Consider the following 22,227-nt stretch of genomic DNA (forward strand, 5'->3'; position numbering starts at 1 on the left):
GAAAGGCCAAAGCTATACATGCAAAGTTGCTTTGGAAGCAATTTTGCTTCTGAAATCGAAAGACTTTTGGTGAGCCTCAGCTGTCCCCAAAGTTAAATTCTCAACAACACACTCCAAAAATTAAACTTGCAAGTGAGTTTTCAGAAACCAAAGAACATACAAACTCATTTTTGAGTTTCAGAGCCTTCATGTCATGATCTCTAATTTGTATACCACTTCTCACAAATGCCACTTTTAATACAACTTCTTGCATACAGCTTCTGAATTCAATGGCTATAGGCGAGTGGGATGAAAGGACCATGCTGGCTTCTCAGGTTGCTTACAGGAATCGGATAACAAAAGAGCCCGGGGAAGGAGACTTTCATTGCTTCAGCAACTGTTTTGATTAGCTTGGAGCGGCAATAGAATATGAGGCAGAGACAGACTTTGCTATTCCCATATTGTTCTATAGAATGAATAGGATGCAAGGGGGGTACAATGGAATGAGAATACGTGTACCGCTGGGACTTCCTCTCCAGAATGCCAACATGGCTCAGAGATGTGGATTAGTCTTGTATATTTTTGCTTGCTTGGGGATATTTGAGAGTTGAGACAGAGTAGTACAATGGACCCTATTGTATTAGGAATGAATATAATTAAAAGCAAAGAAAAAGACCAGTTATCACATATACTTAGCTATTGTTGATTAAAATTAATATTTAAGAATGTATAGTTCCAAAAGGAGGGTTAACAAAATTTTGTTTAAAACCACTGTGTTGTGAAAATTATTTTTAAGGCCTTGTCAAAGAGGCAACCTTTACCAAAATAAGTTTTTTGAGCCTGTTGTAAGGATGAGGTATTTTTTAAAAAATATATAAATAATATTCTCCAGCTTCATAAAACAATAATTTATCACCAAACGCCAGGTTTAGCAACAGATATTCTTCCAGATAATGCAAATGGATTTGTGTTTACAGAGAATTAAGTCACAATAGATGGGAGACCACCAAGGAAGTCCAGGTTTGCTATGCTATGTTTGTCTCTTGCCTTGAAAACCATATGGGGATGGAATAAATCAACTGTGACTTACTGACACTTGACACACATGTAAGTTCCACTGTACTTAAGTCCCATGTAATTGTGTTTTGGTCCACAGTCTCCATCTGATTTCATTGGATCTTATTATGTATAATGTCCTCCATGGTTAGTAAGGGTACAACCTACCAGTTTCTTCCTTTGGAAAGTGCTATATACCCTTCTACATACAAATACAGGATTGAGCAGGGCTTTTTTTCTGAGAAAAGAGGTGGTGGCAGTGGTGGAACTCAAGACCGCACAATGACGTCACTTTGGGTCAGCTGGAACAAGGGGGGAGTTTTTAAAAGTTTAAATCGCCCTCGGCGAAAATGGTCACATGGTCAGTGGCCCCGCCCCCTGATCTCCAGACAGAGGGGAGTTTAGATGTTCCTCCACGCCATTTGGCGCGGAGGGCCATCTAAACTCCCCTCTGTCTGGAGATCAGGGGGCGGGGCCACCGACCATGTGACCATTTTTAAGAGGTGCCGGAACTCCGTTCCACCACGTTCCCACTGAAAAAAAGCTCTGGGATTGAGGAAAACAAGCAAGGCAAAATAAATCAATCCTCTTGAAACAGCAACCAACTTGTTTTCAGACAAAAAGGGTTGTTTTTTTAAAAAATTTCTGGGACCCAATATATAGAATGCTTTGTCAAAATACAAAAGCAATTGAAGAAGCCTCGGGAGAACAGCCAGTTTTATAGACAACTTTTATCCCTTCAGAGATCATGTAAATGGATAATGTACTTGATTTGTCAAACAGGTAATCATGTTTCAAACAGCTAAGTGGCTTTAACATAAACTCCTATCGCAGGGGGTTAGAGAGGGCAGATTAAAAGCTTCATTTGTCTTAGGAGCCCTTGCTGAAAATTAGCTCCATTATACACTGCAGACCTGTCCAGTGATGACGGTTGGTGCCTTTTTGATGTGGGAGAATACTGGTCTTTCTGTGAGGAGTCAATGACCCAGCTTTTCTTTCCTGCTGGCAGGACGTGGGGCATTCACTCTTGGAACATTCCAGCCTTTTCTGATAGATGGCTGAGCTAAACTCAGTCGCCACTGAGCTGTGGGAGCCAACAAAACTTGGACTCAGCCTTTATTTTGTTCCACAGTGCTGGCAAGTTGTGATAGTCTGGTGACCAAGAAGCATTTCAAGGGGAAGACGGATCCTTTAGTTCGTAAAGCAATGAAAGTTTGACACGTTTGAGTTGCTTAACATAGGGAGTTTTTAAAAAAAAGGTAAAATATTTATCACCTGTTATCATTTAGGGGTGCGTGGGCTTCCAAGCATGGATTGTGCCTAGAATCCCTGCTTTTTATCTGCAAATTATTAACATTGCTTTGAACCAAAGAAAGAGAATTATAATTCCAACAAGGTTAGTGATAGGAATGTTGGAACGACTTTGGAAGCGTAACAAACATGGAAAACAGCAAACAAATGTTTGTGGCCTCCACATATAAAGGAAATAAATGATTATAAACATAATGTCTGTCTAAGGCTGAACACTAGTGATGCCAAACGGACTTGCTTCTGAACAAGCATGCACAGGATGCAGTTTTAAATTTAATTTTTGTTCAACCCCATTCCAAATGAAGCTTCTTCACAAACTGACACTTAATTAGTATAATATGACAAATAAATCAGTCTTTTCACATTCATCACTAGAAATGAAGCCATTTTTAGATTTATTGGTTACATTTCTATCCTGCCTTCCTCCCTATCATGAACCCATGGCTGGTAAAAATTAGACTTTAATTAAAACAACAATAATAAAGAGATACTGTGACTGCAAATCTCACCTTTCTTTTCTGTAGGAGAAAGATGTAGTGATCTAATTTAAAGTAAGAACGTAAATCTATACAGTTACTCTGGTCTAAAGGATGATACAGGCTGTTTCCACAGGCTCTTAAAGGGATGGCCCACTCACCAAATGCTGGCAGCTTTCCCCCAGGAATGCTGGGAAAAGGCATGCTGAAAAAATGGAAGCCAAACGGCCCACAGCCATTTTGCAAAAGGAGTCGTCTGGATTCCTGAGGAAAAGCCGCCAGTGTTCGGTGAGTGGGCCTTCCCTTTAAGACTGTGTGGAAATGGCCACATATGGGCCAGTAAGTACCAGTATCTTAGTTCCAGTCCATTTGGTCGCTTTGCAAATGGAACTACAAATCCATAGGTAATTCAGTGGTCATTTTTTAAAAATTTCTTTTGTTGTTGTTGTTGTTGTTGTTGTTATGTGTACTTCTTTGAGTTTTTTGGCATTTGGATTGGTAACGATTTTGAAAGCTTTTCTTTAAAAAAAAAACCAGTACAATGCAAAGCAATTAGAATATAAGAACAATCTTTTGGAAGCAGATCATGAACTTAGCAAACCTGGCACTGTAAATCCAGAACCAGATCCAGATCCTGGCACTGTAAATTGCTAAAGACAGATGAGGAGCAAAAGCAAAAAGTGACAGAAATAGTATCGGAATGCTAAATGCAGCATTTCAGTGACTTGCACACAGAGATAAAAGAAATCTGTTATAATAACCAGTGTAAAGAAATAGAAGAGAGAAACAAAAAAAGAAGAACAAGAGATCTGTTCCACAAGATCCAGGAAATCAAAGGGAAATCAAGCCACGGCTTGGGATGCTGAAAGATCAACACGGAAATACAGTATCTGATCAGGACAAAATAAAGGGAAGATGGAAACAATACACTGAAGAACTATATAAGAAGAGATGGAAGGATGGCAGCTTCCTTCACAGAATAATCTTTTGACACAGAACCAGAAATCTTAGCAAGTGAAGTAAAAGCTGCACTCAAAGCAATTGGGAGAAACAAGTCACTAGGATTAGATGGAATATCAATGGAGCTATTTCAAGCTACAGAAAAAGAGTACATCAAAATCTTAACAAGAATCTGCCAGCAAATATGGAAAACAAAACAATGGCCCACAGACTGGAAAGGTTCAGTTTACATTCCAATTCTGGAAAAAAGGGATAACAAAGAGCGCAGTGACTATTGGACCATCACGTAAATTTCCTACACAAGCAAAGTGTTGCCCAAAATTGTACAGCAAAGACTCTTACCATATATGGAATGAAAAATGCTAGATGTTCAAGCTGGATTCATAAAAGGAGTTCCTAGAGATCACATTGCAAATTTACGATGGCTAATGGAACATACCAGGGAATTTCAGAAAAAAAGCCTGTGTTTTCTAGATTACAGCAAAGCTTTTGACTGTGTGGATCATGAAAAGCTATGGATGGTGTTAAAAGAAAGGGGGTGCCACAACATCTTATTGTTTTGATGCACAAGAGGCTACTGTCAGGACAGAATATGGCAATTGGCAAACATTTCAGACAAGGATGTGTATTATATCACTATCTGTTCAATGTTTAAGCAGAACATACCATAAAGAAAGCTGGATTAGATTTAGAAGAAGGTGGAGTGAAAATTGGTAGAAGGAACATTAACAATTTGAGATATGTAGATGATACTACGTTACTTGCAGAAAATAATGAAGACTTGAAATGACTATCGATGAAGGTTAAAGAAGAAGGTGCCAAAGCAGGATTACAGCTGAACATCAAGAAGACAAAAGTAATGACTAATGAGGAATTATGCAATTTTAAGTTGGACAATGAAATAGTTACAAATTTTATATTCTTTGGCTCAGTTAGCAACGAAAAGGGAAACTGCAACCAAGATATCAGAAGAAGATTGAGACTTGGAAGAGCAGCCATGAGGGAACTAGAAAAGATCCTTAAAGATAAGGATGTCTCTCTGGGAAACAAGATCAAGATAATCCGAACTATGATATTCCCCATTACTTTATACAGATGTAGAAATTGTAGGCAAAATAGTAAAGAGTCCAATAGCACCGTAAAGACTAACTAACTTTACTGTAGCATAAGCTTTCGAGAACCACAGTTCTCTTTGTCAGATGCTTGGAGAGTATGAAGAAACTGGCCAGATATATATAGGTGATGAGGGGAGGGGGGAGTAAAAGTCATGAAAGAGGTGGAGTGCACAATCCAGGCTGGGTGTGACCCCTCCCCTTCATAGCTGAATCTGAATAGAATGCCTGAAAGGCAGTTACTTCTGATAATGAGATAACCATTCATAGTATGGGTAGTGAAGAAAGCTGACAGGAAGAAAATTGATTCATTTGAAATGTGGTGCTGGAGGAGAGTTTTGCAGATATCACGGACAGCCAAAAAGACAAATAAGTGGGTTCTTGATCAAATCAAGCCTGAATTCTCCCTAGAACCTAAAATGACAAAACTGAGGCTATCAGACTTGGATCACACCATAAGAGAAGACTCTGGAAAAATCAATAATGCTAGGAAAATTGGAAGGAAGTAGGAAAAGGGGGAGACTCAAAATGAGATGGCTTGACTCAAAAAAAGAAGCCACGTCCTCCAGTTTGCAAAATCTGAGCAAGTCTGTTAATGATAGGATGCTTTGTAGGTCTTTCATTTATGGGGTTGTCATAGGTTGGAAGCGATTTGAAGGTGCATAACACACACCTCTGGAATCTCACATTTTAAAAAACTGCAGGTCACAGAGCTAGAAAAGATCTCTGTCTGGGATCCCAGAGAGCCACTGTCAAGAAAAAGAGGCAATAAATGATCAGTGGTCTAACTCGATATCAAATAGCTTCTTATATTCCTAGTTTCTAAGTATATTGGAAATATTGACATATCCTTGTCATGCCCTACAGTATCCTGGGATGTGATGTGCAGTGGGACAACCTAAAAGCACCCCCCAAAGGGGCTACACTGTAGCTAACAGGATAAGGGCAGCTGTCAGAGAGACCAAAGCTCAGAATAAGCAGAGACTGGCCGATGGGGCGTGGGGGGCACAACAAAACGATGTTCTTCAGATTCATGAAGAGCAAACAGAAGGTGAAGGGGCGGGGGTTGATACCAATTGCTGGGTGAAAATGGAGAAACTCTGACAGAGGACAGAGAGAAGGCAGAAAGGCTCAGTGCCTACTTTGCCTCAGTTTTCTCCCTGAAGGAGGGAACAAGGCCACCTAGAGATGGTAGTAGGCAAAGCATGGCTTTGGGGCTGCTGGTTAACATGGGCTGAGAAGTTATGGAGAAGCACCTTGCTGCACAGGATAGGTACAGATCCCCTGGGCCAGATGGGGTGCACCCAAAGGTGCTTAAAGAACTTTCAAACAAGCTTACAGACCTTTTGTTGATCATCTTCCAGGCCTCTTAGAGGACAGATGATGTACTGGAAGACTGAAGGAGGGCAAATGGACTGGAGGAGGCAGTGGAATCGGCTGCCTAGGGATGTGGTGGGTTCCCCCTCATTGGCAGTCTTCAAGGAGTGGCTGGATGAATACTTGTCAAGGATGCTTTAGGCTATTCCTGTATTGGACAGGGAGTTGGATTAGATGGTCTGTAAGGCCCCTTCCAGCTCTATGACTGTATGAAGGGAAAGACAGGACTGTATCCTAGGAGCACCTGAAATGCCGGCAGGGCCAAAGACGGCCAGTATTAGCCTCTGGGGGGTGTAAAGGCTACCTTGGGAGCAGAGACCTTCTTGGGAATCAAGGACTGCTCAAATGTAGGACAAGAGAGCCAGGGTATGGGCCTGGCAGGAAGATGGGAGAGATGAGACACAATTAGCTGACAAATTATGCCTGACACTTGGCATAGTCTTGGTCTGTGGATAGCAGAAAGAACCTGGAGGCATTCCTGGCCATGAGAGATCAGGTTACTTGCTGGGGATCTACCTCATCCAAATACTAATCTTATAGCAAGGATGCAGTGGCTAGTAGCAGCAATTACAGAATCCTTGGAGCTGGGTCGGATCCTTGAATAGAGGCAAGTATACACAGTGAGTAAAAAGTATAGATGATTCACAAGATTTCATTTAATTTAGATTTGAATTTGTATCAAAAAGCACCTTGTACTTTGTCTTGCTAGGGTTGCCAGCCCCACTGCGGGGGCGGGGTGTGTGTGTGTGCGTGATCCCTTACTCTGATCCCTGCCAGTCTGTGGCCTTTGTCACCTCTCAGCTGGCTGGTGGGGGAAGATATGGGGGGAACTGCTAGCTTGCATCAGGCTCTTCAGGACAACACTGTGATGTTACCAGTGATGCAACATCACTTCCTGTATGTATGGAAATGATGTCACCACATTGCTGGTGAAGCTCTGATATTTTGGCAAAAACCATAGATTGCTTTGCCCAAATACCTTAGTGGTCCTGGTGTGATGACATTGTTGCTAGAAATGTCGTCATCATGTTGCTGGTGCATATGCATACTGATGTGTGTGCAAGGGTAAGAAACCCCATGCCATCTCCCCCTGCTTCCCACTGGTTGCCAAGGGTGACCTGACAACTCTGTGTCTTGCCCATGCTGAAAGGATAGTGGGGATACAATTGCTTTCACTTAGCACAAGCAAACAACGAAGACTGATTTTAACACTTCTGCACACTCAATGATGTTACCCATGTGACTACATACAATCCAACCCTAAGCTTTTACTCCATCCTATCTGCCTTCAGCCCCATGATAACATGCCACAATGTTGGATGGCATCTCCCATCCTAAATATTTATTGACTGGTGTATAACAAGATTCAAGTCCAGTAGCACCTTAAAGACCAACAAGGTTTCCAGGTGTTATTGGGCTTTACAGAGCTAATGGACTCCAATCTTGCTCTTCTACTGCACAGCTACCCACCTGAAATTGACTAGTATAGTAAACCTCAACAGAACAGTTCATCTCTACCTTGGAAAATAACTAAGGCACAACAGGATGTGGACACAATTTAAAATTAGCAGGCGCTGTCATGTCTGTAATTATGGACTGCCTTGCCAAAGCCAACAAGTGACAAACCAACATGTGTGAGCTACTGTACTTTGGCAAAAAACTGAAGAAATGCCACTGAGCCAAAAAGGGGGGCAGGAAATGCTGCAGGTCAGAGTTGGTAGAGGATACCTTGCCAGTTTTCTCTCTGGGGCAGGGAAAATACAACATATACTTACATTTTTATGTAGCAGTAGCGACTAGAAAGGCCATATTGTTATAATATTGGTATCCCCCTGGTCAGTAATACATTCACACACAAACTAAGAAATGTTATTTCAAGTGGCTATGAATTGGGTTCTTGACATATGTGAGAGTGCGAAAAGTGGACTTGAAATAAATATAAACACTGAAACATGGAGTTTTGGCAACATGAAGATGGAACAAAATCAAGTTGTCTGTTACTAGTATTTCATGCTTTTTATAAATGGGTGCATATTGTGCTGTGTAATCAATTTTAACATGTCTAAATAGCATTTGCAAATATTTTCAGCAAAATTTAGCTGAAAACACAAAATATTATGATTTCTAACAAAGACTTAAGTTTCATCCATACATAGTGGCATACAAACTGTTCTATTTATTTTATTTATTTATTTATTTATTCAATTTATATACCGCCCATCCCAGGGGCTCTGGGCGGTGAACAGTTAAAATTGATAAAAACAAAACTAAAATCAATATACAAATAATAAAACAAATTAACAAGGTGCAGTGGTGGGGAGAACCTTCCCCACCCCAAAGGTGGGAGGCCGACATGGCACCGCCCCCTTCAATCACCAAACGCCTGGCGGAACAGCTCTGTCTTACAGGCCCGGAGGAACGATAATATGTCCCGCTGGGCCCGGGTTTCCATTGACAGAGCATTCCACCAGGCTGGGGCCAGGACTGAAAAAGCCCTGGCCCTGGTTGAAGCGAGGCGGGCTTCCTTAGGGCCGGGGACCACAAGTAAATATTTATTCGCTGATCGGAGCGATCTCCGGGGAACGTACAGGGAGAGGCGGTCCCGAAGATATGCCGGTCCCAACCCACTCAGGGCTTTAAAGGTAAGAACCAACACTTTGAACCTGATTCGGAATTCAACTGGAAGCCAGTGCAGCTGGCGCAGGACAGGTGTGATGTGTGACTGGTAAGGTATACCAGTCAGGACCCGTGCTGCCGCATTCTGGACCAGTTGTAGTTTCCGGATCAGGCCCAGGGGTAGCCCAGCGTAGAGTGAGTTACAGTAATCTAGCCTGGAGGTGACCGTTGCATGGATCACTGTAGCCAGGTCCTGGGGCGTCAGGTAGGGGGCAAGTTGCCTGATCTGACGAAGATGGAAAAATGCAGACTTGGCAACCGCCGTGACCTGGGCCTCCATCGATAGGGAGGCATCCAGGAGCACACCCAGACTCTTTACCACTGGCAAAGTTGCCAGTGGTGTCCCATCCAGGGCAGGGAGCTGGATCCCAACATCTGGCAGCCCCCGTCCCAGCTGCAGGACCTCCGTCTTCACTGGGTTCAATTTCAGCCTGCTCTGTTTCAACCATGCCGTCACAGCCTCCAAAGCTCTGGCCAGATTGTCTGGGGCCGTGTCTGGCCGGCCGTCCATCAACAGAAAAAGTTGGGTGTCATCCGCGTATTGATGACAACCCAGCCCAAACCTCCGCACCAACTGGGCGAGGGGGCGCATATAGATGTTAAATAACATTGGGGAGAGTATCGCCCCTTGGGGAACCCCGCACACCAAAGGGTGACGGGCCGATAGATCTCCCCCGAGCGCCACCCTCTGTCCCCGACCCTGGAGAAAGGAGACCAGCCACTGTAAGACTGTCCCCCTAATCCCCACGTCGGCAAGGCGGCTGGCCAACAAATCATAGTCAACCGTGTCAAACGCTGCTGTGAGATCAAGTAACACAAGCAGCGCTGACCCGCCTCGATCCAGATGCCTGCGAAGGTCGTCTGTGAGGGCAACCAAGGCTGTCTCCGTCCCATGGCCAGGATGGAAGCCAGACTGGAATGGGTCCAGGACTAGAGCATCATTCAGGAATTCCTGCAGTTGTACCGCCACCGCCCGCTCAATCACCTTGCCCAGGAACGGGAGGTTCGACACTGGGCGGTAACTGGACGGGTCAGTGGGGTCCAAAGATGGTTTTTTCAGGAGGGGCCGCACTACCGCCTCCTTTAACACTCCTGGAAAAACCCCAGAGCTCAGGGAGATGTTAACAATGGCCTCCAGATGGTCCCGTAGCCCCTCCGAGCTGGCCTTCACCAGCCAGGATGGGCAGGGGTCCAGAGGACAGGTGGTTGGCCTCATCCCCTGCAGGATCCTGTCCACATCGTCCTGAGAGAGCAGGCTGAAATGGTCTAATACGGACCCAGAAGACGGCCAAGGGGTCTCCAGTTCCCTTACTGTATCAACAGTGGGTGGCAGGCCACGGCGAAGGGACAAGATTTTACCCGCAAAATAGCTCGCAAAAGCCTCGCAGCCAATAGTTGAATTAAGAATTTGGTGGTCTCCCTGAGAGAGGGAGACCAAGGACCGAACTGTTTGAAATAATTGAGCCGGGCGTGAGCTAGCGGATGCAATGGAAGCAGCAAAGAAATCCCTCTTTGCTGCTTTCACTGCCACCTCATAGGCTTTCATAAACGTCCTATAAGATGTTCTTGCCTCTTCGTCGCGCCCCCGCCTCCACACTCGCTCTAGTCGTCTCAGAGACCGCTTCATCTGGCGAAGCTCCTCGGTAAACCAAGGAGCTACCCGTTTGCGGGCTCGGAGAGGCTACTGCGGGCTCGGAGAGCTACTGCACATACAGTTCTTTGTACAAGATACTATTTTCTTGCCCCAGGACTTCACAAATGGGGCCAAGACCACCAGTATGGCCACAATTGCTTTAAAGAAACGTCTTACGCTACTTGAAGATGATGGTGAATGGCAAGGCCCTGTCTTTACCTTTTTCATGCTCTTCCCTACTCCTGTTCTCAGTTACCTCCGACTCCGTATAGCTGTTCTCAGTTACCTCCGACTCCGTATAGCTGCTACCAGGACAATGTGCTCTTGAAAGACTAGCGGCCTGATTTGGTAGAAAGCAGCTTTATGCACCTATGTGTGCAATCCAACTACTTTTAAACAGTCATCCTGCTCAAGGGAACTAAGATACCAGGGTTCCAGGAGTCTGCTGCGCATGGAGTTTATCCAAGCTGCCAATGGACAAAAGTAAAGTGTGTGATTCTTTGGGCAAAACTGAAGCACGTGATTGTAGATGTGGGACCCCCATATCTTTGCATATGCCTGTTTGTTCTAGGAATGGCTGCCTCTTATTGGACCTGTTCAACAATTTTCATCTTTTAAAAAAGATTCACACACATCAGACTGGTTCTCATTTTGCTGTTCTGTATACTCTCAATGCACTAGAAAGATATATTTAAAGAGCTGGAAAGAAAGGTAGAAGTTATTCGAGTTTTGCCTATAGGAGAACTCCTGTTAAAACATAGTTTGGAAAAACAATAGAGAATCTGCACCTGAACAGGTTTCTGCCAAAATCGATCTCATTCCAGTATAGATCTTGATTAAATCCATTAAGTAGAAAGAGAGAGATGGAGTTCTATACATCTCATTATGATTGTTTTATAGGTAATACTCATGGGTGAAATAAGGCAATTTTTCAAGCAGTAGAAAAATCAGATTGAACCTGGGACCTCTCTTAGAATGCAGCCAATTCAGCTGGAAAACTTTGGCAAGGGCATTGGGAAAACTCTTGTTATGGGAGTTTCCATAAGTTAAAGGAACCATCTGACAATTTGTGTGTACTGTAAATCCCATTTTGCCTGCAGTACTGAAGCACCAACATTTTAGCTTCAGTCATAAAAGTGCTGTCCTGAAGCAATGAACCAGAAAAACACTGCACAAATGCAGGGCATGCGATACATCTAAACAGTCGCTATAACATTAATCCTTATTCCTATTGTTTTTTGAGAGAGAACCCACCCCACCCTCCACCTTTTACAGCTGCAAAACACATATTAGGTACATTTATTACATGTGGAAAACATATCACAAGTTTGATCTCATTTGGAGAAAATGGGAAAAATCAAAATGTCCAGTGATGTGCAAACTTTGACATTCTTTCTGTTCTCACTTGTATAAAATAAATCAGATAAACAAAATGCATTATGAAAATTACATTAATCAGTCTTACAAAGGCTTGATTCAGGTGTAACATGAACCTATGGTTTAATTGACCTAAATATAGTCAAATACTTGTGTGAAGCTGCACTTCCACTTTAATTATGCTTAGTTCAGGTACATCAAACCAGGATCTGATAGCAGGGACAGAAGACGGTTTATAGCCACAGTTAGTCTTAAGTCAATTCTGGTTTGTTTTCCTGCTGATGTTCATGCCTACCATGCCTACAGAATCACGTGGCAAGAGCAGCTCAAAAACTAAATTGTTTCTGTCTTCATTCATCTCTTCTTAGGGGCAAGCCTCTCCTCCATCTTCTGCTTCAAGTTTGCCTGGCAACAGACTCATCTCTCCACTGCTGGTCTGCTTTCTTAAAGATACAGCAACACAGCATGCTCCTCCTGTGGAGCCCTATAGGAAAAAGAAATGTCCAAGGTGCCCTGCCCAGGCATAATGCCTGTGCTCCAGTGGTTTACATAAAGCACCTTGTTCACATATATTACACTGAGACTCAGGGGTGGGGTGGTGGTGGAAGGAAAGTGAACACCTTACCCTAGGGTTTCCCCACAACGAAATCCTCCATTTTATATCCAACACATCTAAATTGCGTTAATTTCCCATGCAAGCAAAGTGATGCTCAAAATTATACAGCAAAGACTCTTACCATATATGGAACGAGAAATGCCAGATGTTCAAGCTGGATTCAGAAAAGGAAGAGGCACTAGAGATCACATTGCAAATTTACAATGGCTAATGGAACATACCAGGGAATTTCAGAAGAAAATCAGCCTGTGTTTTATAGATTACAGCAAAGCTTTTGACTGTGTAGATCATGAAAAGCTATGGAGAGTCTTAAAAGAAATGGGAGTTCCACAACATCGGATTATTTTGATGCGCAACCTGTACTCTGGACAAGAGGCTACTGTCAGGACAGAATATGGGGAAACAGAATGGTTTCCAATTGGCAAGGGTGTCAGACAAGGATGCATATTCCTACCTGTTCAACCTCTATGCAGAGTATATCATAAGGAAAGCAGGATTAGATCTAGAAGAAGGTGGAGTGAAAATTGGTGGGAGGAACATTAACAATTTGAGATATGCAGATGACACCACATTAGTAGCAGAAAATAGTGAAGACTTGAAACAACTACTGATAAATGTTAAAGGGGAAAGTGCCAAAGCAGGATTACAACTGAACATCAAGAAGACAAAAGTAATGACTACCGAGGAACTACACAATTTTAAAGTTGACAATGAGGAAATTGAAGTTGTTCAAGATTTTCTATTCCTTGGCTCAATCATCAACCAGCAGGGAGACTGCAGTGAAGAAATCAGAAGAAGATTGAGACTTGGAAGAGCAGCTGTGATGGAGCTAGATAAGATCCTTAAAGATAAAGATGTCTCTCTGGGAACCAAGATCAAGATAATCCAAACTATGGTATTCCCCATTGCCATGTATGGATGTGAAAGTTGGACGGTAAAGAAAGCTGACAGGAAAAAAATTGATTCATTTGAAATGTGGTGCTGGAGGAGAGTTTTGCAGATACCATGGACAGCCAAAAAGACAAATAAGTGGGTACTAGATCAAATCAAGCTGGAATTCTCCTGAGAAGCTAAAATGACAAGATTAAAGCTATCGTACTTTGGTCACATCATGAGAAGACAAGATTCTCTGGAAAAGTCAATAAGGGCCGTCGTCACACGGGCTTTTTTTTAGCGCTAAAATGGCGCTATTTCCTGGCAAACACCCACCTTATTCCAACACTGATGCGATTTCCTCATTGCTGTTTTTTGCTTGATAATTGCGATATTTTGCGCCTCAGTGTGAATGCCTCACATCAATGTATTTCGCCTCGCAACATCCTATGCCCTCCCTTCAATCCCAGAATCCATTTCTTCCTGCGACTCCCCTTTTTTTTATTTTATTATGTCCTTATAACGCCATTACAACATAACACAATGCAAACTTTCTGCTGAAGTAAAAATGACTCAGTCGCCATGGCAGAGTCTTCAGCGATGGGGATCACCTCAGACAGGGAGTTTTCTGCGGGTAAAGGGCTATTTATATAATTTCAAAGTTGGAAAAACAAAAGGGTCGTAATGTTTTGCTCTAACGGAATGTTTATATGCTGTTATTCCGTTATAGCAGAATTAAACGCCAGAATAATAAAAAAAGGGGGGGGAGGAGCTGCTTCTGCGCGGTTAGAGAGAACAGAACAGAGTGCTTCGGTGTGGACAGCTGGTGGCGCGAAGAGCCGTTAGGTGACCCAAAGAAACGTTACTGTGCCGATAACAGGTAGGACGCTATATGCTGTAAATTTAACAGAAGAGATGCCCGTGTGACGACGGCCAATGCTAGGAAAAGTGGAAGGCAGCAGGAAAAGAGGAAGACCTAAAACAAGGTGGGTTGACTCAATAAAAGAAGCCACATCCTCCAGTTTGCAGGATCTGAGTAGGTCTGTTAGAGATAGAACATTTTGGAGGTCTTTCATTCATAGGGTCGCCATAGGTCAGAAACGACTTTACGGCACATAACACACACACATCTAAATTATAAGGTGGGTTGGATATTTCTCCTCAGTATTTGTTTTTCTCTTTAGGAAAGAGCATCTAATGCTATTCACTTGTGTGAATATTGAGTGTGGAAGATGCACTGAAATCGGCCACAGGAAGTTGCTTTCTCAGGATTTTTCTCCGTGTGAGGAAATGGTTAATGTTCATGCCCTTAATGTTCTTTCCTAGCCTCCAGCAGGAGGGCATGCCGCATGACTCAGTGTCTGATTACCATTCCAAGCATGAGTGAAGCTTCCCAAGTGAAGCTTTTCTGCACAAACAAACAAACAAACAAACAAACAAACAAACATTTGATTTATATACTGCCCTTCAGGATGACTTAACACCCACTCAGAGCGATTTACAAAGTATGTTATCATTATCCCCACAACAACAATCACCCTGTGAGGTGGGTCGGGCTGAGAGAGCTCCTAGAAGCTGTGACTGACTCAAGGTCACCCAGCTGGCTACAAGTGGAGGAGTGGGGAAGCAAACCCAGTTCTCCAGATTAGAGTCCCGAGCTCTTAACCACTACACCAAACTGGCTCTTCCTCATGTACCCAGGGACGAATGGTAAGCAAGGTGATCATATGGTGGGGGTTTGCAATCAGTTAGGTGCAGCAGGGCAGGCTGGATTAGCATTTGGGTCTCTGGAGGAGAAGTGGGGGAAACAGCAACTCTACTGGTCAGGGTTTGCTGATACAAGCCAGGATTAAATGACTGTGTACAGACCAAATCCTTGTTTAACTGTTAGTCTCTCTACACAAGACATCTTTCACGCGTAGGGTTGAGTAAAAGATCTTACACTTGTTCTCCCATTGTGGATACACATGCACTGCTGGGGAGACAGAGTACATTTGAAGATAAGACCACACAGAAAGTAAGTCACTCAAGGTCCCCATGTAAGATATCTTGTGTAGAGAGACTCTAACTAATCACAGCTAAATAAGCCATGTTTACATGTTAACATCTAAACAGAATGTATAGATCATAGGTTTATTTAGAAGTTTATTTCCTTAGAAACTTTATATTTATTTCTAAATTTATTAAATGTATAGGAAATAATACTGTGTTTGATCAAAGCCATGAGGTCAGAAATTGAAATAGAGGTTCTCATAGGTATTCTGCTCTTCGAAAGAGATTTTCTGTAAATGGAAGACTCCTATCATGGGTGCAAGGGAACCTTTGGCTCCAACCCAATATTAATTTCTAATGATTTGTATATAAATTATAATTCCTCCATTATAATATTTACTGTATCTATTTTCATACTTATTTCTGGACCTTTTATCCTAATGTCTAGCTTAGAGCTCTTTCAGTAGTATTTATTTAAGGTAAGTCTATAAAGATAAGCATTGAATTGGAGATTCACCATTCACAGGTCCCTGCTAAACCCGAGAGGGAATCTCTCTCATCTCCTGCTGTCCCACTACCCCCTCACCACTCACTTGGTTATTTGCCAAAATCTTCTCCCCATCTCCCCTAGTGGCCCACCTGTAGTGCTGACACCTCAGTGGTGGCAGCAGTTGTTCCTGTTACTCCTCATTCTCTTTCCTGCTGCCACCCACTTTTGGTGCCACTGCTTCAGGAGTTCCTGTGCTTCTTCCTCTGGCCTGCCACCTCTAGAGCAGATGGTGGTTTCTACTCCTCCGGCTGCCCCCATAACTCCTTCCTCAGCTACAGTGTATATTTGAAGCATAGAAGCTTCCACTTCTCCTCTCCCAGCTATCCTTAGAGCTGCTGGTTCGGCAGTGATGATGAGGGATTCGGCTCCTTCTCCCTTGCCCAACTGCAGTAATGTGTGCAGACAACCGTAGTCCATTTTCAGGTTTTTAAAATCACCCCCCTCCCCCTAAAGCTTATAATTTTCTGCAAATCTTGGGAGTACCCCAGGTTTCTAGAAAAATCTGCTTTTGTTCTACATGGCCCTAATCTATAGATTTTAGTATCCATAGATTGGGCCATGTTGAGGATTATATATAGTTATGCTATGTTGGATTCAGCCATTCTTTTACTCCATCTCAGCCAGTTACTCTATTTACCATAGCCTGGCTCACATGATTTTGGTCCATGCAAGTCTCACAATCCCCAGCATAGCCTTTTTTGGTGGTCAAAGGAGACCCCCCTCTTTCTTCATCAGCAGAAAAACTGGTTGGATCCAACCCGCTTTCTTTCTCTCTCTCTTTCCTTCCCTCTTCCCCTGTCTCCCTTCCTGTTTAATGCATGTTCCCATTGATCGGGGTAGGCAAGCACTGGGCTGGTTGCTTGTGCCATAGGAAAAAACTAAAATAAATCCTATGATAGCTGGGAATGAAAACCTCCACTGTACCTTATTTACCCTTTTATAAGCTGTGTCTTATTCAAAGCTTCTAAACTTGCTATTCTTGCTGAAAATGTTACCCATTCCTGTTTTACTCTTTTTGATATGGGTCTTTTCAACAGATTTATTTGGAAGATGAAATTTGCAATAAAATTGTGGAAAATGAACTGTAGATTTTTTACAGTGCCATGAGGTGGAGCTGAAGTACAATATTTCCTTGTTTTGTATCTTCAACAGTTCTTTTAGGTCCTTAACAGAGCGATCTGATGCAGAGTCTAATGTTTAATGGGCTTAGAATGGAATAACTGGCAGAATAAGTTGCCTGTGTTGACCCACCACTGATCTGTATAGATGACTTCTAACAATAACAGCACAAGCCTAAGTATGCCTGCTCAAAAGCAAGTCTCACTATGTCCAATGCCACTTACTCCCAGGTAAGCGTGCTCAGGATCGCACCGTTAAAGTCTTGTTTGCGGAGCACACTTCTAACATTTGCTAATGGCAACTGGCTGGACAATAGGAATCTCAACCATATGGGGAATAAAGATTTGAAACAAATAGGATTTTATATATACCTCATTAGAAATTTAATCTATACCTACATTTAAGTATTAATGTAAAATCAAAAAGAGTCCAGTAGCACCTTTAAGATTAACCAATTTTATTGTAGCATAAGCTTTCGAGAATCAAGTTCTCTTCGTCAGATGCATGATACAGAGACAGTCTCTGTATCATGCATCTGACGAAGAGAACTTGATTCTCGAAAGCTTATGCTACAATAAAATTGGTTAGTCTTAAAGGTGCTACTGGACTCTTTTTGATTTTGCTACCACAGACTAACACGGCTAACTCCTCTGCAAGTATTAATGTATTACCAGCACATTTATGAATCCGTTCCCTGAAATGAATAGGGAAGTGTCTGGCATTCTGTGAGTACCTCAGAGCCAAGCTACAAGTGATGCCTGACACAGGTTAGACACTTGTCACCTTCCCTCAAGTTTTGATGGGAAATATAGGTATCCTATATAGGAAAGCCTTCGACAATACATAGGTATCCTGGTCTTGCAGCTTGGCTCTCCGACTGCTGTCCAACGGACTTTTCAGCTGTCACTTGTCCAACATTCCACCAAGCTGCCTACATTTCCCATCAAAACTTGAGGGAAGCTGACAAGTGTCCAACCTGTGTCAGGCGTCACTTGTAGCTTGGCTCTCAGACTTCCTGGGGTTAGGTAAGGTTGGATTTGTTTTATAATGTGGGAAATGTCTTGAACATTCTATCAGAGTGGCTTCTGTGAGGTAAGCTGTGGAACGTGGGTGATATGAATGGAGTCTGATACCTTGCATCAGGAAACAAAATCATTTGGGTTGGGCACCTCATTCTGATTGGCTGCCCCACATGCTCTTGTGTTCCGTCCCTCCCCCTCACCATTCTCCTGCAGCCCACATGGCTTATAAGGCCCCAACCGTGATCAAGGGTGTTGGCGGGTTGCACAGCAATTGTATATAAGTTTGCAGAGTTTGATAATAGTGCAGTGGAAATAAGTAGACAGACTTCTGTGATTCTAGCTCCACAAAAATACTTTACTACATCTTGATAGTCTCAACTAGGTCCTAGAGAGAAAAAAACAGACTGCATGTTCTAGTGAAGTAGTAGAAGTAGGCTGTAGTAGACAAATGAACAAAGAGCAATAAAACCTTAGTATATGTTGCTAGCTAATTGCCCCCCTCCACAATAAACTGGCTCATCCAATAGACAATCCTGGATTCTCTCATTAAGACTAAAGACACCCACTTTCTCTGGCGGGAACTTATCTCGAAGCCTAAGTGGCCTTATGCTAACTAGCTATCTGACTAAAAAAACAAAACAACAATTTAACTCTTTCGTGACTGAGCGTAGGACACTTGCTGGTCATACAACTGTCTGTCGAGCAGCTTGCAAAGAAGAGCTGGCAACCCTGCAACAGGGCAGCTAGATGCAGCCGTTGGCTGTGCTGTAGGCTCAGCTGATAGTTGGTACTAGAGTGTGCAAGGAGTTCATTCTGACTTCTAACACTCTTGGTGGGCTTGCCTGGAAAGAGCCAGAAGGGACAAAAGGAGAGCAATGAATAATGTTCTGCAGCAGCTGCCAACAGCAAGTTGGCTCCACACGTGGCGTTCTTGCAATCTCCTTAGTTCTTCCCTCCCTTTTGGGGCAGGTTACCACGTGTGGTATCATTGCCATCTCCCACAGATGAAGACTTTTCTGTTTGCTTGCTGGTCTCTCACTGACCCTCCTTTGTATTTATGGAACACCAGAGAGGGATTTTAGTACAGCCCTGAAGTGTTGGGTTGTTACGTGTCCAGTATTCACCCAGACAGTTTGGTATTTTTGGGGACTGTCCAGTATTTTGGGGGTCTGTGTGGGGGAAACCCCCAAATACCAGACACCCGGCATGGCCCCACCCCTTCTCCTTCCTCTTTCATCCAGCCCAGCTGCCTAGCCTTCTGTGGCTGCGCAGCACTTCTGCCAGTTCAGGGAATTGTCCAGCAACCCAGGCACCCTCCTGCAGCTGAGTGGCACTGCCCAGGAGTGGCCATGCATGTTTGTCAAAAGAAAGGTTCATCTTTTTTTTTTTGCCCCCACCCCTTTCCCTGGTGTCTGGGATTATTCTACATCTTGCAATCTTATTGAAGTGTAGCAGTCCCCTTAAAAGGAGAGTAGCAGAGTAATCCTAAGCAGAGTTGCACTCTTCTAAGTCAGTTGAAGTCAGTGGGCTTAGAAAGGTATAACTGTATTTAGTACAGCACTGTAAATGTTTTAGATAGGTAGCCATTTTGATCTGCAGTGGAAGAGCAGAATTGGAGTCCAGTGGCACTTTAGAGACCAACAAGATTTTCAGGGTATAAACTTTTGAGAGTCAAAACTCTCTTCTACAAATACCATCTGAAAGCTGAAAATCTTGTTGGTCTCTAAGGTGCCACTGGACTCAAATCCCACTGTAAATCTGTTTTTTTTCCTCCCAGATGCAGGATATGCCACTGTTAATTCCAACAGCTGACTTTCCCCTGGATACTCCCTGCTCATCCTTCTGCCCCTTTGAGACCTATGTTGGCACTTCTTAAATTATTGACACATGTTGCAGAATAAATGTTTGCCCAGGAGCTGTGATGCTGATGCAGTGAGTCTACTAGACAAAGCCCTGCATTAGGACTCCTGGAATGTTTTGGAGTATTGGACTTTACATATATTATGTGGTTTCAATTATGACACCAAATATGAAAGAAATTCATGGAGGCCTAAGAGTTAATGGGGGGGATTTCCATTGCACGACAGCAGGCTTCCAGGCATATTCCTCTTACATAAAAGTATCTGGAAGCCACTTGGTTTTTTGTACCCTTTATCTTATGCCTGAATGGCTTGGTTCCAAAATGACCTTGAAAGGTATGTGGGTAACATTTTTGTTTTTCTTTGTATTTACTTTGTGTGTGTGTTTTTTTTGTCTAGGACATATTGTTCACTTGATCTGTCTTTTTACAAGGATGTTTTGGAATGTGTTGGAATCAAACTAAACAGTTATGATTCTTTGAAAAATAGTGAAACATTTGCAAAGTATTCCAAAAGCTTTTACGGATAAAAAAACAGAAATAGCTATTGTATTCAAACTATGACAACTAACATTTAAAAAAATTCTCCATGCTTTAAGCAGCATTTTTTAAAAAGGATGTCAAACTATGATCTTCTGAAGATTTAAGAATACTGTCTTTCGAGCTATGGGTGAAAGAAAAACAGAGATTTACAGGAGTTCTGCATCTCCCATTAATCTTTCCTTATATTTTGTATTCCCTAAATGTACAGCAAGCCATCTACTTGTCTGGTGGCTAGATGTGATTGCTGGAGTAATTTTGTGCCCTGACCAGTCAAGTATGCATTGAACTGGTCAGGTGAGCAGAAAACCCACCTTTAATGGTCTCTCTCTTTCATGGATTTTCATGTAATATGCAAATGCATATATGCAATTAAATGCCTGAAGACATAAACTCCACAACTATGAAGCTTTTAGTACTTGGTAGTACCTGCATATTTTATCACTAGATGAAGCTGTCTATTCTTTGCCCTCAGGCTTCAGCCTGGGCATGAGATTCTCCCCAAAATAGATCTTTACACATTACAGAGTACACAGTGTGTGACCAGCAGGTGTAATTGTCATTCACTGGCTTTTGTCATTTACCTGCTATTGTCATTTCGGCATCTAAAATCACCCCACTCACCAAGATATAAGGACAGATGGACTCACATTCTAGCTGTATCTGAAGAAATGAGCTGTGACTTACAAAAGCTCATACTCTACCACAAATTTTGTTAGCTTTATAGGTACCACTGAACTCTTGCTCTTTTTTACTGCTACAGACAGACTAACATGGCTACCTATCCTGATTTTATTACTGACACTGATGAAATTACTCGACATGAATTTTTTAATTTTAGAAAATTTTATTACAGATATCAGTGAAACTTATTCAGGTTTGAGACTGGAAGTCTTAGTGTAGTCTTGCTTATCCCAAAATTCACCAAATTCTGTTGGTAACACACTCATCTGTAACACTGCAGTGATAACACTTTAGAAATGGAAAGCATTTTTCAGCGGAAGATTAACAATAGGGATTTGGATCACACTCATATAGCCCCAACAGGTAACATGCTTGGATTGTAATATTACTTCATGTCACTTAAATTTGAAGACAAAAGTTCTGATCCGCAGCTATGGCATCTGCTTTGGTAGCAATATGGTTTGAAGTGTGGATAAGCGAGAAGACAGGTCAGTACTAGTTCCTTGTTGCTACATCTGTGTAAACAGGTATTAGTGAAAGAAAGCAAAGAATTTTAAAATCCCACTAAAGAGGATACTGCCTGCTTTGAAAAGCCTTTTGTTCATCAACAAGAGATGGAAATGTCCTGACCACACACACAATCATTTTATCAGCTAAAGATGGACATAGAAAGCTGCCTTATAAGAAGTCAGACCTTTAATCTATGTAGCCCAGTATCATCCATTCTGATTCGAAGAAAATTTACAAGGCTTGCCTAGCACTGCTTCCTTAGGATTTTTTTAACATGAAGGCAGTAGCAATTGAACCAGGGTCCTCTTGCATACAATCCGTGCATTCAACCACTTAGCTAAAGCCTCCCCCCCATAAGTTGCTTCCTAAATCTTCAGCTGATTCTCCCCCCACTGTTTCATCGATATCGCATGGTATTGCTTCTTTTCCCAAGAGTTCCCTACATGGGTGCCTTGAAACCAAAATACATTGAAAGGCAAAACATCATAATTGGCTTCATAACTGGC

This window comes from Eublepharis macularius, chromosome 3 (assembly GCF_028583425.1).
Source record: "Eublepharis macularius isolate TG4126 chromosome 3, MPM_Emac_v1.0, whole genome shotgun sequence".
In the NCBI taxonomy this organism is placed as follows: Eukaryota; Metazoa; Chordata; class Lepidosauria; order Squamata; family Eublepharidae; genus Eublepharis; species Eublepharis macularius.